This window comes from Typopeltis vanoorti, chromosome 7, assembly GCF_054136105.1.
Source record: "Typopeltis vanoorti isolate ZY-2024b chromosome 7, IOZ_Tvanoo_1.0, whole genome shotgun sequence".
In the NCBI taxonomy this organism is placed as follows: domain Eukaryota; kingdom Metazoa; phylum Arthropoda; class Arachnida; order Uropygi; family Thelyphonidae; genus Typopeltis; species Typopeltis vanoorti.
In genome coordinates, this window is record NC_143555.1 from 69,425,266 (window position 1) to 69,440,566 (window position 15,301).

A 15,301-nucleotide genomic window follows, 5' to 3' on the forward strand; every position below is an offset into this window, starting at 1 on the left:
GGGAAAAATTAGAGGATCAGTGCTTGAAGAAGCTGAACCTGAGTTGATGTTAAAAAAAGTAGATGCAATTTTGCAGACAGAAAATGGAAATTAATATTGGTAAGATGTTGAAAATTTATTTATCACTAGGTTAGACTATAATAGATTTAGTTTAATCCTTTATCCCAGTGAGAGCAAACAAAGTTTGCGCCTGAAAATATCTTCAGGACTAAATATAGTGTTGTACTATCTTATCCAGTAAGTAGTGCAACACCAAGGCAACTCGTGGCAAAGGTGGAGCAAGCTACCAGGCACTTCTAACCCAGTATCTCCCATAATGCAAAACACATTTCCTATGTGGATATGTATAATGCATTGATATGTATAATCCCTTTAATGCATAACAGTATACATATCCACATAGGAAATGTGTTTTGCATTATGGGAGATACTGGGTTAGAAGTGCCTGGTAGCTTGCTCCACCTTTGCCACGAGTTGCCTTGGTGTTGCACTACTTACTGGATAAGATAGTACAACACTATATTTAGTCCTGAAGATATTTTCAGGCGCAAACTTTGTTTGCTCTCACTGGGATAAAGGATTAAACTAAATCTATTATAATATTGGTAAGGTCAGAACTAAAACCACATATACCTAGTTTAGCCACAAATACTGTTACAACTTGAACAGTGTGTAAACCTTTAATCTATCAGTAAATCATTTATAGCTTTCAGCACATACAAACCACATGTATAACATGCACATAGCAGCACTCACTCAATGTTTGAAATGCCCTCCCTCCTTTTGCCTTCATGCACACCCGAAGTCCGTGAGGCCACATATTGATGGTGGCATGCACAACATCCAATGGAAACAGTGCCACTGCTTGCTCCAAATCCACCTTCTGGCTGGCAATGCTTGGGGGTTATTGTTTCTTGCAGGCTACTCTCTCAAGCTCTGACCACAATTTTAAGTCCAACGGATTCAGATCAGGACTTCCAAGCAGCTAATAAGATAGTGATATGTGGTCTGGTACATTTGCTTCCAACCACTGTTGTGTGGTCCTCATCTTGTGTGGAGAGAATTAGTCTCGAGTCCCATTGGAAGGTCCACTGCTTATCGTGAAACAAGGTGTTGTTCAAGGGCTGTACCACAGGTTCTAGCATGGTGTCTTGATTGATGCACTTTGGCAAGATTCCTTTCTCAGAGAAATGCAACTTGGATACCTCTCCTCCAATACATCACTCCCACCAAACTATCACTGATGCAAGGTGATGACCTCTCTGAATCCTGGGTGCTATGGCATGTGCTGTGTGACCATCTAGGGCATATACCTGATCATTTTGGCAGTTAAATGATTCTTCAATGGTGAAAATCTTATCATCTGTGAAGAGGATATCTCTGTCTGCTGTTCATGTACTGCAAGAGAAGTGGTTTTATCATCCTCTGCCACACAAGCTGTGGTGTTAGGAAGTGTCCAGTAAAAGAACAATAGGCACTCATCCCCAGGTCATTAGTTAGTACAAGTGCCACATTCTCTGCAAAATGTTCATTTCTCACGACATCACTTTCTGTGTTTTCACAGTTTTACGTCAACAGAGTGTCTTCACAGCCCTCACAAGCTGTTGCATCCTAACGTAACATGTTTGACTGTCAGATACATCTTCGGTATCGTTATAATGGTTAACAGTCCAATACGCAAACGTCCTACTGATCCCAAGTGTTTTTAGTGTGTTGAAAATACACAGGTGGCTGCATTCTAGCCTTGTGAAGTGGTTCTCATAATCTTCCCACTACATGTTAACCTGTACAGCTAGACAACTCTACTGATAAACGTGCGAATAGTGGCTGGACACAGTGCCACTAACAGAACCAGGCTTGTGCAATTCTGCAGGCAATGTGGAGGTGTGCAGAAGGTGTAACAATATTTATGACAAAACTGTGTATTCGTGAAATGAATCTGGAAGGTTTTGGGATGTTTGCTTGATTTTCATGGCTGTTGTTTAATTAAGCTGAAAGTGGAATATAACAATAGCAGATTCTTTACTAAGCCATATACAGCGAGAATTGCGCCCAATTCCTCTGCAAATTGCAGCACTAGCAGTGTCCTTCACATACCATTAGTTGGACTCTCTCCAGGCAGATCAGGTGAAATAGCTGCAACAAGATTATTCCCTAGAGGTGACCTAGAATACTCTTAAACAATTAAAATTATTTCTGTCTGGTATACTGTCTAGTAGCTAATCTGTGGAATAACTGTTTTACAGCTATACCACAAAAAAGAAGAAATACCAAGTCTCTCCATGTTGTCAGACATAACTCTTAAGTCACCCATTTTGCAAGCTGGAAGAAATAGATAAAAAGTAAACTTACTCTTAAATCCAAACATGGGTTTTGGTCACTCAAACTTCAATACATAAAATGGCTGTATAACCAATGAAACTTATCTACCCCATATGGTGGTAGGCCTAACCTTGACCACTGTCCACATTATTCATCTATACTTTGCAGTTTAATTCAAAGCACCAAAGAACAAAAGTAAACTATGTTGTTTATTTTGCTGATTTTATACTCGGCATCAGAGTACAAATAGTTTGCAACACTAAGCAAACACTAACAGTCATTAGTGGGAGCAGGTTTAATATTCTAATGGACCACTGTTGTTAGCATACATACAGTGAGAAATGATTTTCTCACTATATGTATGTGAGAAACTGCTGATATTTCACTAGTATAAAACAAGTGAAATTTGATATTTCACTCTGCTGATATTTCACTGGTATAAAACAAGTGAAATATCAGCAGTTAAATAAACACTATTTATTCTGTTCCTTGGTGTTGTGAATTACACCATAAAATTACAGACGAACAACACCTAAACTTATCTACATAACTGCCCAGATTAATTCACTCCTAGATAATTTCTTCTCATCTGATGGGTCTAATGCATGCTGACTAGGGAATATCTCCAGCTACTAACAGATCCACAAATATGAAAATGACAGAAATTATCTAGAAATGATGTGGACAGGCAAAGAAGTGTGGTTCCATATCCTTTAGAGAAAAGACTAAGTTGTTTTTTTTTAAATCAATCCTACACACAAAGAGTAGAAAATCATAAAGCACATCGATATCATTACCCATATGAATGATAGGAGGTTAAAGAGAACAAGGCATTTTTTTTTTCTAACAATGGAATAGCCTGCATCACATTCTCTAGAAGAGAATGTGATGCAGGCTATTCAAAAGAACAGAGGTAGATGGAATGAAAGAGGGAAAAGGGAAGATGATTCAATAGATTTGAAGCTGGACAGTAAATGGATACTCACCAATAACTACACATTTTTATAGACTTAGTAGAAAGTAGTGGAATGATAATGGCCAATTTCAGTATAACAATGCCCATGAAGATACCTATATATAGACAACACCATGGAAAAGAGAGGAAGCTGGAAAACCATTTGCACACTATAGAAGGCAAACAATAATATTTTAGTATGGTGGGAAAGCATCTATGCCAGACTGGATCAAATGCCCTGGAAATGTCAAGAGCAACTGCAGGTTCTCTAAACATTTCTGTCTTGTGCCTAAAAGCAAATAGTGATGGCTAGGATATCTGCTATGGACCAATACTGCTAGTGACTGATTAGCTGGCAAGCCTCTAAGGTGATGAAGAAGTTGGCTGTTTATGAACTTTTCCATGATTTATGGGGGGGGGGGGGGTTTAAGGACAGCAAGGAGACAATAGTTTGGTGATTAACCTTTCTTAGCACTAGGTAGTATATGAGTTCTGTCACCTGGTGTAATATCTGAAGCCCGAGATGGTTAAATAAGTAAACTGCATTTCTACAACAAAATTCCAATTTACCTATTATTCCATTTCTTTGCATGCAATAACAGCGGTTTTTTCAGTGTATCGTCAGACATTTACGGGAAGATCCACCGACCATTTCATTTTGAGGATAGAGATTTAAAATATTTATTCTGAAAACTAGCTGCTAGACTAGACAACTAACGAAATGTTAATGCTTTAGGAGGCTTTCAGGTCAGATAGCAGATAATCTTGCTACGCTATTATTCTGCCAGGTATGCCTGGAGGGAATATGATAGTGGTATGAAAGAGACTGCCAAAGAATGGTGAGTGATATTCCCACTCACCATTCTTTGGAAATTAGTATTAGTAAAAGTTGCATTATTGTATATTCTATGCCTCTCTTCCAATTTCAATTCAACTTAAGCAGGAATAATGAAAAGTCAAACAAAAAGAAATAGATCCCATGTGGATACATAAAAAACAACTCTTGAAAAGCTTTTCATTTTCCTTCACAAATATATGTAGTCTTAGTTCCAACCTCAACCTTTGTCCCAATCTGCAAACTGTTCTAACAGAAACTCAGCTTCTTTAGTCACTACTTATCTTAGTTGTTTGAGAGAAGTGTTAGTGTATTGCTAATTACACACTGATTCTTTTCCTCTTAAAGATGGCATTTGTATATGTTTGTTCTAATATTCTCTAATATTCAAGCTGACTATACATACTCTGGTATTAAAACTTATTCTCTTTTGCACTTGTCTCTTCTTTGGCTTAACACCTCTTTGCCTCTTATCAAATTCATCTGCTGTCGCTATTGCTATCTTAATATCACCCAAGTATTCTGAATTTTTTGATTTTCATTCTTTAAAGAAACATATAGAACTATAAAGAACATTAAAATCTTGGAGATTTTAATGTTCACAATTCTGACTTTTCAACTAAACTAAACAAGCAGGTAAAAATGCTGAGGCATCTTCCAACACCAATAATCTCACACAAATCATTTACATGCTTACCATAATACCAGATAGCTAATGTTCCCTGTAATTTTTGCTAGACCATGTGCACATGAGAAATATTTTGTGCACAGGTTTCCAGTCTCAGACTCCACTAGTGTAATATATTAATGTCGCTCTTTTTTCATCTTAACTATGATTTGTAAAATTGTGAGCACTAAATTCATCTGCTTAAATCTGCATAGCTACAAAAATCCATTACTGTTGGAATGAGTTCAAGTGACTATACAGTCTAGACAGCAGACACTGTAAATAAATATTAATAAATAACATAAAACAGATTTAACTTACATATATATTTTTATTAGTATAAAATTTTCTCCATTGTATCAAGAGCATCTTCAGCATGAACTTTCAAATTAAACAACTAGTACAAAAACCAGTATATTCAATAATGACATAAGCGAATTGCACATACATGATACCAGTTTCTGTTCTTGCTGTTTAATTTGAAAGTCATACTGAAGATGCCCTTGATACTAGGGCGAAAATTTTATACTAATAAAAAAAAAAAAAAAAAAAAAATACATATATATATATATATATATATACACATATACACACACACAAGTTAAATCTGCTTTATATTATTTATTAATTCTCATGTTTTACTTTCCTATACATCAAATTAATCTAAACAAATATGTCTTTGTAACTTGCTGGTGTCAGTGTCAGTTTATCCACATGCTGCAGGCTAAAAGTAACTAGAATGTATTACGTTGGAATGGGTTAGAGCAGTGGTTCTTAACCTTTTCAAAGTCACGGAACACTTTTGATTATCAGAAAAATTTAGGGAACACCAAAAGCATTAGGGTCATAAAACTAACAATAAAAATATGCATGGTCTTGCCTTTTATAAAAATGAAACTTATCTTAATGTGATACTTGAGCATGTCGGCTTTTGCAGATTTCAGCAATATGAGGTCTAATATGTTATATAGCTACCCTCATCTCTTTGTCTATATTAGTAAGTCTTTCACGCTTCTTAATTTTTATATGGGTTAATATTGAGAAACAGAGCTCACACAAATATGATGTTGAAAACTGTAACAAAATTTTGTCATAATTGTGTGTATTTAAGGAAGGAAAGTAACTTGAAATCTTTTCTTCCAATATTGTTAATTGTTCTGTTATAACAGAAATAATTCCCTCAACATTTTTATTCAGAGTAGCCAATTACACTCAGAACTGTATCATCTTTCACCGGTGGAACACTTGTAACCAGTTCACAGAACACAAGTGTTCTGGGGAACACCGGTTAAGAACCACTGGGTTGGAGTAGATACAAGTGGAGAAATTACTAAATTAAATAAGTTACAAGTATAACATATCATACAATTTGTTTTTATAGTACATTCAAAATTTCATCTTCCTATCTTGTATCAGGCCTTGGGGCCTGTTAAGATCCCATTCCATCTTTTATGTTGTCTTCCAATTTATCTCTTTCCCACGGGTTTGTATTCAAGGATTTGTTTGGTGATTCTACTATTCTCCATTCTTCCAATGTGGTGTTTCCACTTCCATGTATAGTTGTGGATACATTCAAAATTTACTGACTGTAAATTAGAAATTTTGAAGGCATCACCTAAGGATCCTGAATCTCATCCACTTCTTGAAGCACAGTTCCACTAATAGAATACACTGCATTATACTCTTTAAAATTCAAGTGGCATCATGCATTTTATATCAAAACTACAACTCCACTCATCTGTCCATACTAACAATCTAATCAAATTTACTGATGGGAATAACATCAACACTCCTTATAACCAAAAATGTAGTTAGATTTTTGGTGCTTTTGGCAAATCTGTAGCTACATGTCTTTTTTAGTGTGACGGATTTGATAACTGGTATCAAATCCGTCTATCTATTACTGGTACCCTTGCGAAGCACCCCAGTAATGCAGCATTAGCAAACAACTGAAGATCACGAGTCATTCCAAACAATGCATCATTAATTAAACAGCAGAGGCCTCAGAACAGAATTCTAGGGCAACCAATAGTCAATCCCCTTTTCTGAGGCACTGCTCCATCATACACAACTTGCTGGTATCATTCAGAGAGCCAATCTCCAATCCACCTAACCAATCTCTTATCCACTCCCATCTTCAACAATTTGTACAGCAATTTGTATGTGGTAATTATCAAATGCCTTTGCCAAGTTAAGAATATTACTATACATGAATCTTCCTTATCCAACACATTCATCACTGTATCACAAAATGCAAGCAGACTGCTAAAATAACACTACTCTTTACAATCCCATGCTGATCATCATAGAGAACATTATGTCTATCATCTAATTACTCCAATATCTTGACTATAACTGCAGATAAACAGATACAGTAGTACCTTGAGATACGAGTGCCCCAACATACGAGTTTTTTGAGATACGAGCCGTCACTAGGCCGATTTTTTTGCCTTGAGTTATGAGCCAGAATTTGAGATACGAGCCTGCTTCAGTGACGTCACAACCACCACTCTGCTCAGATTCCCAAGTCTCGCATGTCGTTCAGTTCACATATTTACCTCACCGCAGAAGCATTTCTGTCGTGTTGAGTTTTAATTTTGTGTTTTTTTTTGTATGTACAGTTATTTAGCTAATTTTTTTCGTATAACCATGAGTCCAAAGAAGGTGAATGTAAAGAACAGTGGTGAGAAAAGGAAAAAGGTGATATCCATGGAATTAAAGCATGAGATAATAGACAAACATGAGCAAGGCGTAAGAGTAATAGACTTGGCAACGCAGTACTTTCGCACTACTTCTACGATATGCACTATTCTAAAGCAGAAGGACTCAACAAACGCTATAACTCCAGCTAAGGACATTAAAATTATTTCAAAGCTACGCAACTCTGTCCATGAAAAGATGGAGAAACTGCTGATTTTTGGTTGACAGGGAAGCAGCTCGCAGGACACTGTGACAGAGACTATAATTTGTGAGAAGGCATGAGCCATTTATGCAGATTTGCTGCAGCAGACCCCAGATACTTCAGCACAGGAGGCTTCACAAGAGTAGTTCAAAGCCAGTCGTGGGTGGTTCGAAAATTTCCGAAAAAGGACAGCATTCACTCCGTTGTCAGGCATGGTGAAGCAGCAAGCTCTGATTCTAAGGCAGCTGAGGAATTTGTAAAAACCTTTGCTGAATTGATCGAAGCCAAAGGATACATTCCCCAACAAGTTTTCAACTGTGACGAGACAGGGCTCTTCAGAAAGAAGATACCAAGAAAAACTTATACATAAAGGCAGAAGAAAAGAAAATGCCAGGTCACAAGCCCATGAAGGATAGGTTGACCCTTGCACTGTGTGCAAATGCGAGTGGCGACTGCAAGATCAAGCTGTTGCTCGTATACCATTCAGAAAACCCCAGAGCCTTCAAGACACAATAAGGTTTTTAAAAGAAAAACTGCAGGTTATGTGGAGAGCAAACCCAAAGGCGTGGGTCACCAGGCAGTTTTTTGTGCAGTGGGTCAACTTGGTCTTTGGTCCTGCCATTAAGGAATACCTCGAGCCCTTCTCATCCTTGACAATGCTCCTGCCCACCCACCAAACCTTGAGGACGACATCCTCGAGGAGTTCAGCTTTATAAAGATTCTCTACTTTCCACCCAACACCACCCCTATCCTACAGCCCATGGACCAACAGGTGATCTCCAATTTCAAGAAACTTTTTACCGAACACATGTTCCGACGCTGCTTTCAGGTTACGAAGAGCACAAACCTCACCCTTCGAGAGTTCTGGAAGGACCACTGCAACATTGTCGTATGCCTCAAAATTATTGATATGGCCTGGCAGGGTGTTACAAAAAGGACCTTGACCTCTGCATGGAAAAAGCTGTGGCTGAAAGGGACCTTGAAGGATTTAGACCTGAACAGGAAGTGCTGGAGGAGATTGTGTCCCTTGGAAGGTCCATGGGCCTGGAGGTGGATGAGGAAGACATCGAAGACCTTGTCGCCGCACATTCCGAGGAACTGACGATGGAGGAGTTGATGGAACCACACACACAGCAACATACTGAGGTTCAGCAGGAGATTGGTACAACTGCAGAGACAGAGGAGGTTATCTCTTCAAGTGAGATAAAGAAAGTGTTGGCAATGTGGGAAAAAGTTTTGGACTTTATTGAAAAGAAACACCCTGAAAAAGTTGCAACTGGTTGTGCAGTGGTGCTATTTAATGACACTTGCCTAACTCGTTTCAGAAACATTCTAAAAGGGAGGAAGAAACAAAGCTTCTTGGACAGGTTTCTATTGAAACGCCCTGCGAATGAAAGTGACGAAAGCGTGGCAAAAAAGAAAAAAAACTAGTGAAGAAGAAAATTAAGTTAAGCAAAAGTGAAGTGAAAGAAAAAATTAATACCATACACTAATCGGCTCCGCCAACATCTGTTTATTTCTTTAGATTCTCTTTTACATGTATGCATGTATGTACAGTATTTGGTCATTATAAATACATTATTATAAAAAAATTGGAGTGGTTTTTTGGGGGTTGGTACGAATTAATCTCATTTTAATTAATTTCAATGGGGTTGATTTGAGATACGAGCATTTTGACTTACGAGCTTGGTCATGGAATGAATTAAACTGGTATCTCGTATTCCAAATACCATTGTATTTGGAAGCTCCTGTGCTATGCTTGCATAGTGGTATTATTTTGCTGCCCCCCCCCCCCCACACACTCCTTAGGAACCATTTCCACAGCAGGGTTTTCATCAAATATCCAGATGAAGAGCATAACTAATGCATGTTCCTTAATCCTCTTATCATTAATAATTCTCTTATTATTTTGCCTCCTGTCTAGGTGTTACACAGCATAATTTACACCAGTATGAAATACAGTAATGAAAGGCACATGAAGTAATTCCACTTCATCATAATACAATAACTACTCACCAATACTATCCTTCTATAATCATTCTTCCTCTTGCTTGTCACATAGAATTCTCAGAATTCTCTCATATGCACTTTCTAGCTTGCATTTTATATTCTTCATTCCTCCAATCACTACTGATTGTCTTGTACCTCTTCTATAATATCTTCTTTTCCCATGCTGCTTGTCTAATTTCACTGTTGATCCATCTCATTCCTTTTCTATTTATTCATACAGAGAACTCTTTATACAGTGTGCACTAATGTCAGATGCTTTCTAATCAATTCCCATGCTCTGTTAACTTCTTTTCCTCACATTTACCCATGGTAAGTTTTTAATTAACTTTTCTAATAACTTTAAATGATTATACATTAATTAGTTATAAGCCATCTGGTGTGTGGCAAAAAGTATTTCCTGAAAGTGTTTTAAACTGTAGATGCTGATATCAGGATATAAATAAAACAATATTTCATTACAAAACAGTTACCTCATTGCTTACAAAGCAATTCTTGTATTTCTTATTTACCAAAGCAATTGTTCCAGTAACTCCACTTTTCACACATCTGCCCACCAGATATACACTGTTTGAAAAGTCAACTGCCACCATAGTGAGGAACAAACAGCCATGGCATCCATCTTAATAAAATGTAGAACCTCCTTTCACTGTGATGACTCAGCAATCCTACAAGCATGCTCTCTGCAGGCAAGCATACGACAGCAATCAATGGGAATTTTGGACCATTCTTACTGGAGGCCTATAATGAGGTCTGGGGTGGATGTCCTTTGACCTCACCTGATGCTCTAGTTCATCCCACAGATGTTTGATAGGGTTGAGATCAGGACTCTATGGAGGTCAAGTCAAGTGTGGTGACTCATGTTCATAAACCATGCTGTTACAGCATCAGCCTTATGTCAAGGTGCACTGCCCTGCTGAAAGAGACAATAGACAGTTCTGTAGAAAGAGTAAAAAGTATGAAGCATTGCATTGCCCAGAATGTTCAGAAACCTTTCAGAGTTCAATGTTCATGGCACTGCAAACAGAGGCATGGAGAAAAACAGGCCCATACCATCACACTGCCACCTCTGAATTTCATAGTTGGGGGTTCCACACTCCGGTAAGAGATGTTCACAGGGCAACTGCAACACACCCATCTATCTGCTCGATAGAGGGTGGAGCATGATTCGTCACTCCATAACATAGTTTTCTAAGCTTCCAAATCCCACCGTACATGCTCTTTGTATCACTGAAGACAATGGTGCACGTTGGTCAGGTAATGTGAAGCTTGCATGTTGCGGTCCTACAATGGAAACTCATGTTGTGAACATCAGTTCTGAATGCTTTTGCACAATTTGTGTTCCAGTTGATGCCTAGAACTCTATATTCAATGTGTCAACTGAAGAATGATGGTTTTTACATATTATCCTTTGTAGCACACTATGGTCATGTTCAGAGAGGAGAGCATGGTGGGTCATCCACTGCAGGTAGCACTTGTAGTCGACTCCCTAGACTTCCATCTCAGTATGGTATCACTGATTGTTGACCTAGGATTGCCCAATTTTTCAACAATTTGCCAAATATGTAGACCTGCAACATGGCATCCTATCACAACGCCTCTTTCAAACTCAGTCAGCTCCCTTCTGGCAGCCATTTCACCAGGACAACACAGTTGCACTGACTCGGGAGCATCATATTCCTCCAATTTATACCAACTACAAACATGACATGTTACATGGTACGATGCACCTTGTCCAGGGGGTGTCCGCTGACTTCTTTCCAAGCAATGTATAGTGATATATATAGATATGTAGACTATTACTATAAATAAACTTAGAATGATTTCAAGATTTAATTAATTCTTACTGAAATCAGAAAAAAAAAGCGCATTATTCAATATATGTGTTCTAGACTCTAGAATCTAGAGCATTCAATGATTCAAATATCATACCCATTCTCCGATTTCTTCAAATTTATCATATACCATCTGCAGCAAGAAATACAGAGAACATCAGAATATCTTAAGAAGCAGCTGATGGAAGTCACTTGAGGTTTTAGGATTGGATTTGGTGATATCCTTAGAGGATGTAGTTGTTAATGAGGCATCAACACTGCCAGTTGATGAGAGTGATCAGGAAGTACTGCTTTAAGAAAGGTTAACTGTTAAAATGAGATATATGTGGAATTATAAGATGTGTGATTATGAGATGGTTCATAGTCACTAAGCAAATACTGAGTTGATGAGCTGTGCAGAAAAGAAGTTAACAGAGAATTGGAACTGATTAGGAAGCATCTGATGTAACCAATGCACAACTGTATATATCAAGGGTTAACTGAATACATAAAGTAGGAGTGAAATGAATGAATAGTAAAATCAGGTAAAAGTGGGGGGGGGGGGAGACAGAAGAAAAGAAAATGTTGTGGAAGAGGTACAAGAAAGAAAGTCAGCATGAATCAGATATATGAGGAATATAAAGTGCAGGCTCTTAGAAAGGTGACAAGCATGGTAAAGAAAGAAAACATACAGTACGATATATAACTTAAGGGAATAATCTGCTATTTGGTAAGCAAGAGGAAGAATAATTATGGAGGCTGACAATGGTGTGTAGTTATGGCAGCAGAGTTACCACTGCCAGGGAGGTAATGCAGTTATTTAATGGGCATCTTACCTAGTCTATATCATGCTAGCATAAATAATGCTGTATAATGTCTAAGTCTTAGGACTCCATGGAGATGCCTCTGAAATAATAAATTGTAGCAGGGAAGCAAACATTAGTAGAATTAGAGATGAAAGAATCAGAGGTGTTGGCTGAGTTAGCTGTTAATAAGGCTGTAGGAATGGATATTTTACCACATATTTTTAAGGAACATACAAAAGTTGGATATGCCCATGATCTGGTTATTTAATTAAAGTCTTGCAGAAGACTTTAATTTAATAATCAGAAGGAGAAGGTTACTGAGGAATGTAAAGAAGCAACATAGAACCACTCCACAAGCATGGTTCGAGGACAAAAGTTTCCATTATCTGTATGTCTGTGGTACTTGAGAAACTCATTACGAATAGAATACAGGATTAGGTTGGACATATGATTCTCTATGATAGTCGCCATGAGTTTGTTTTATAATACTTGCTTTTTATGATACAGTGATGAATGTGTTATTAGATATATACAATGACAATTTTGAATTTGCCAAGGCATTTGCTAAATTATCACAACAGTTTGGTGTACAAGTGCAGAAGCTGGGAATGGATAACAGATTAGTTAGCTGGATTGGAGATTGCTCTCTGAATGACTCTATCAAGTTGTATATAACAGAGAAGTGTCTCAAAAATAAAAAAGTTGACTAATGGCATGACACTGGGTTCTTCTCTTAGACCCTTGCTTTTAAATTTATTTATTAATGATATTTCATGTAGACTGACTAGAGATCTTCAATTATTTTCTGATGATACAAAGTCAGGGAGAATTATAAGGAGTGCCATTGATGTTAATTCCTTTCAAGAAAATCAGAATGGGATTTTAGCTTAGATACTCTAATAGTGGATGAGATTCGGGATCCTGGGTGATGACTGACAGTGGACTGAAGTTCAGAGTGCATGTAAAACAAGTATTGCAAAGACTGTACATAACACTAAAGAGTAGGCATAAGGAGGTGGTTGTGCCACTGTATAAAGCACTGGTCAGACCATGCATTGACTACTGTGCTCATATATGGTCACCTAGTCTCCACTGTGACATGGATACATTGGAGAGGGTCCAGAGATGAATGTCCAAGGCAATAGCAGTACTCTGAAAGCATCTGGAAAGGTAAACTATAAAGTTTGCTGGATAGGTGGAAAAGAGGTGATACGATAGCGATGTTTAAGTCAGTAGGAGGATTTTACCTGATAAATACAGGGGAAAGTATAAAAAGAGTGAGAAAGGAAGATGGTGGAGCAGAGAAGGGTGTATGGGACCGATTTCTTACATGGAAAATTGTTGGCGAGTGGAACATGTTACCAGGAAATGTTGTGAATGCTGGAAGTGTTAAGAATAAGCTTCAAAATGATAAATATGTTATCAGTTGAATGAATCTCCAAGAGCGAGTCTGCTGACTCCATGGAGGTTGATGTGATATTAATACTACTACTACTAATAATAATATTATTATTATAACGGTATCTCAATGGAGTCAAAAGGCTCATCGCGGGCGACCCCATACATACAGAAACTTAAATACTATTTAAAATATCAAAATTTATTTAATAATAATTACATAAACTACAAAAATCTATACAAACCAATTCTTCTCCATTTTTAATTTGGAGTTTTGTCCGAAAGTACTTGAAACATTCATAAAACTGATCAATAGAATTCCTAAAGTCAAAACAAGAACTGGAACATTTAAATTAAAAAAAAAAAAAAACAGGCTCCGATCATCGATAATCAACGATCTCTGACGAATACAGCCAATATCACTCCAGATTTGTTTCCTGTATTATATGTAAACAAATATTTCCCAGCGAAATAATGAATATTCACAACATAAGTGCTGTAAACATTTTCTGTGGTTAGCATGAAATGCTATTATTTCAAAATATTATTTTTCCGCCACTTACTGCATTCTACAAGGCCATCAATTAACTCAAAGCTTAAAAGTTTATTATTTCAAATTATATTTAAAATTATTACTATAATTTCAAATATTACTTTCAATACTATCTAAAGAATCAAGATAATAATTGCTAAAACCACTACGTAAAAGTAAACAAAATCTCATTTCATTCGCGCCATAAGCAAAATCACACAATTCCCTTTCACAAAATATGCATTAAATAAATAAATAAAAAAATTCAAATATAAAAAATAAATACATATTGCAAGGGCAGTATTGGGTTTTCGAGAAAAAAAAAAAAAAGAAAAAAAGAAAAATAGAGAAGTTTGGGGTTCAAAAATAGGAAAGATAAGATATAACGTTCCCTATGAACATAGATTGAGGGTGTGTGGACTGTAGAAGTTGGTTGATAGGCGAAAAAGAGGGAATGTGATCCAAAAAAAAAAAAAAAAAATCAGCTCCGTGATAGAAACATTTAAATTACTTAGACAGTTTAATAGGATTGACGAAGGAGAAATACTTCAGCACTTAGCTAGAGGTTCAGAACAGGAGCCCATCCCATGAAATTAAAGCGTGTTTAGTAAAAGGGAGTGAGAACCGATGTTTCACTTGGAGAGTTGTGATGAATGGAATGGGTTGCCAGAATCACTAACACTTTATAGGTTAATTGGTTCAAGGAGAAATATGATAGATTGTGTGGATAAATTTGGTCTCCCACGATGAGTCCTCAGACTCCATGGAGGTAACAACAACAAAACAATAAAAATGTTTAGTATTTTTTGAATAGCCTGCATCAAATCCTACTATTTAATTCATGATATCATGACTTCTGTGTGAGCACCTCCTCCTTTCCTTCAGATTCGAGAATAGGGGAAAAAAACGTGTAAAAAATAATCAGAGAAATAAAATTAACGAAATAATTAAATGCATGATCATATAGACACATATAAACTGCTTAACTAGCACAGGTTGGCTAACAGTTCAAAGTTATTAAATTAAACTTGCTAAGAAATTATACCATTGTTTTCAATAATAT

General features: G+C 37.0%; 1 protein-coding gene across 1 annotated transcript in view; it reads right to left on the reverse strand.

Annotated features, from left to right (window-relative positions):
- The window catches only part of mus312 (mutagen-sensitive 312), a 575,442-nt gene extending 561,088 nt beyond the window's left edge, over positions 1 to 14,354 (reverse strand). The window contains exon 1 of the mRNA XM_090395332.1: positions 13,952 to 14,354. The gene's annotated coding sequence lies outside the window, so the exon portion shown is untranslated. The remainder of the gene's footprint in view (positions 1 to 13,951) is intronic.
- Positions 14,355 to 15,301: the final 947 nt, after the last annotated feature.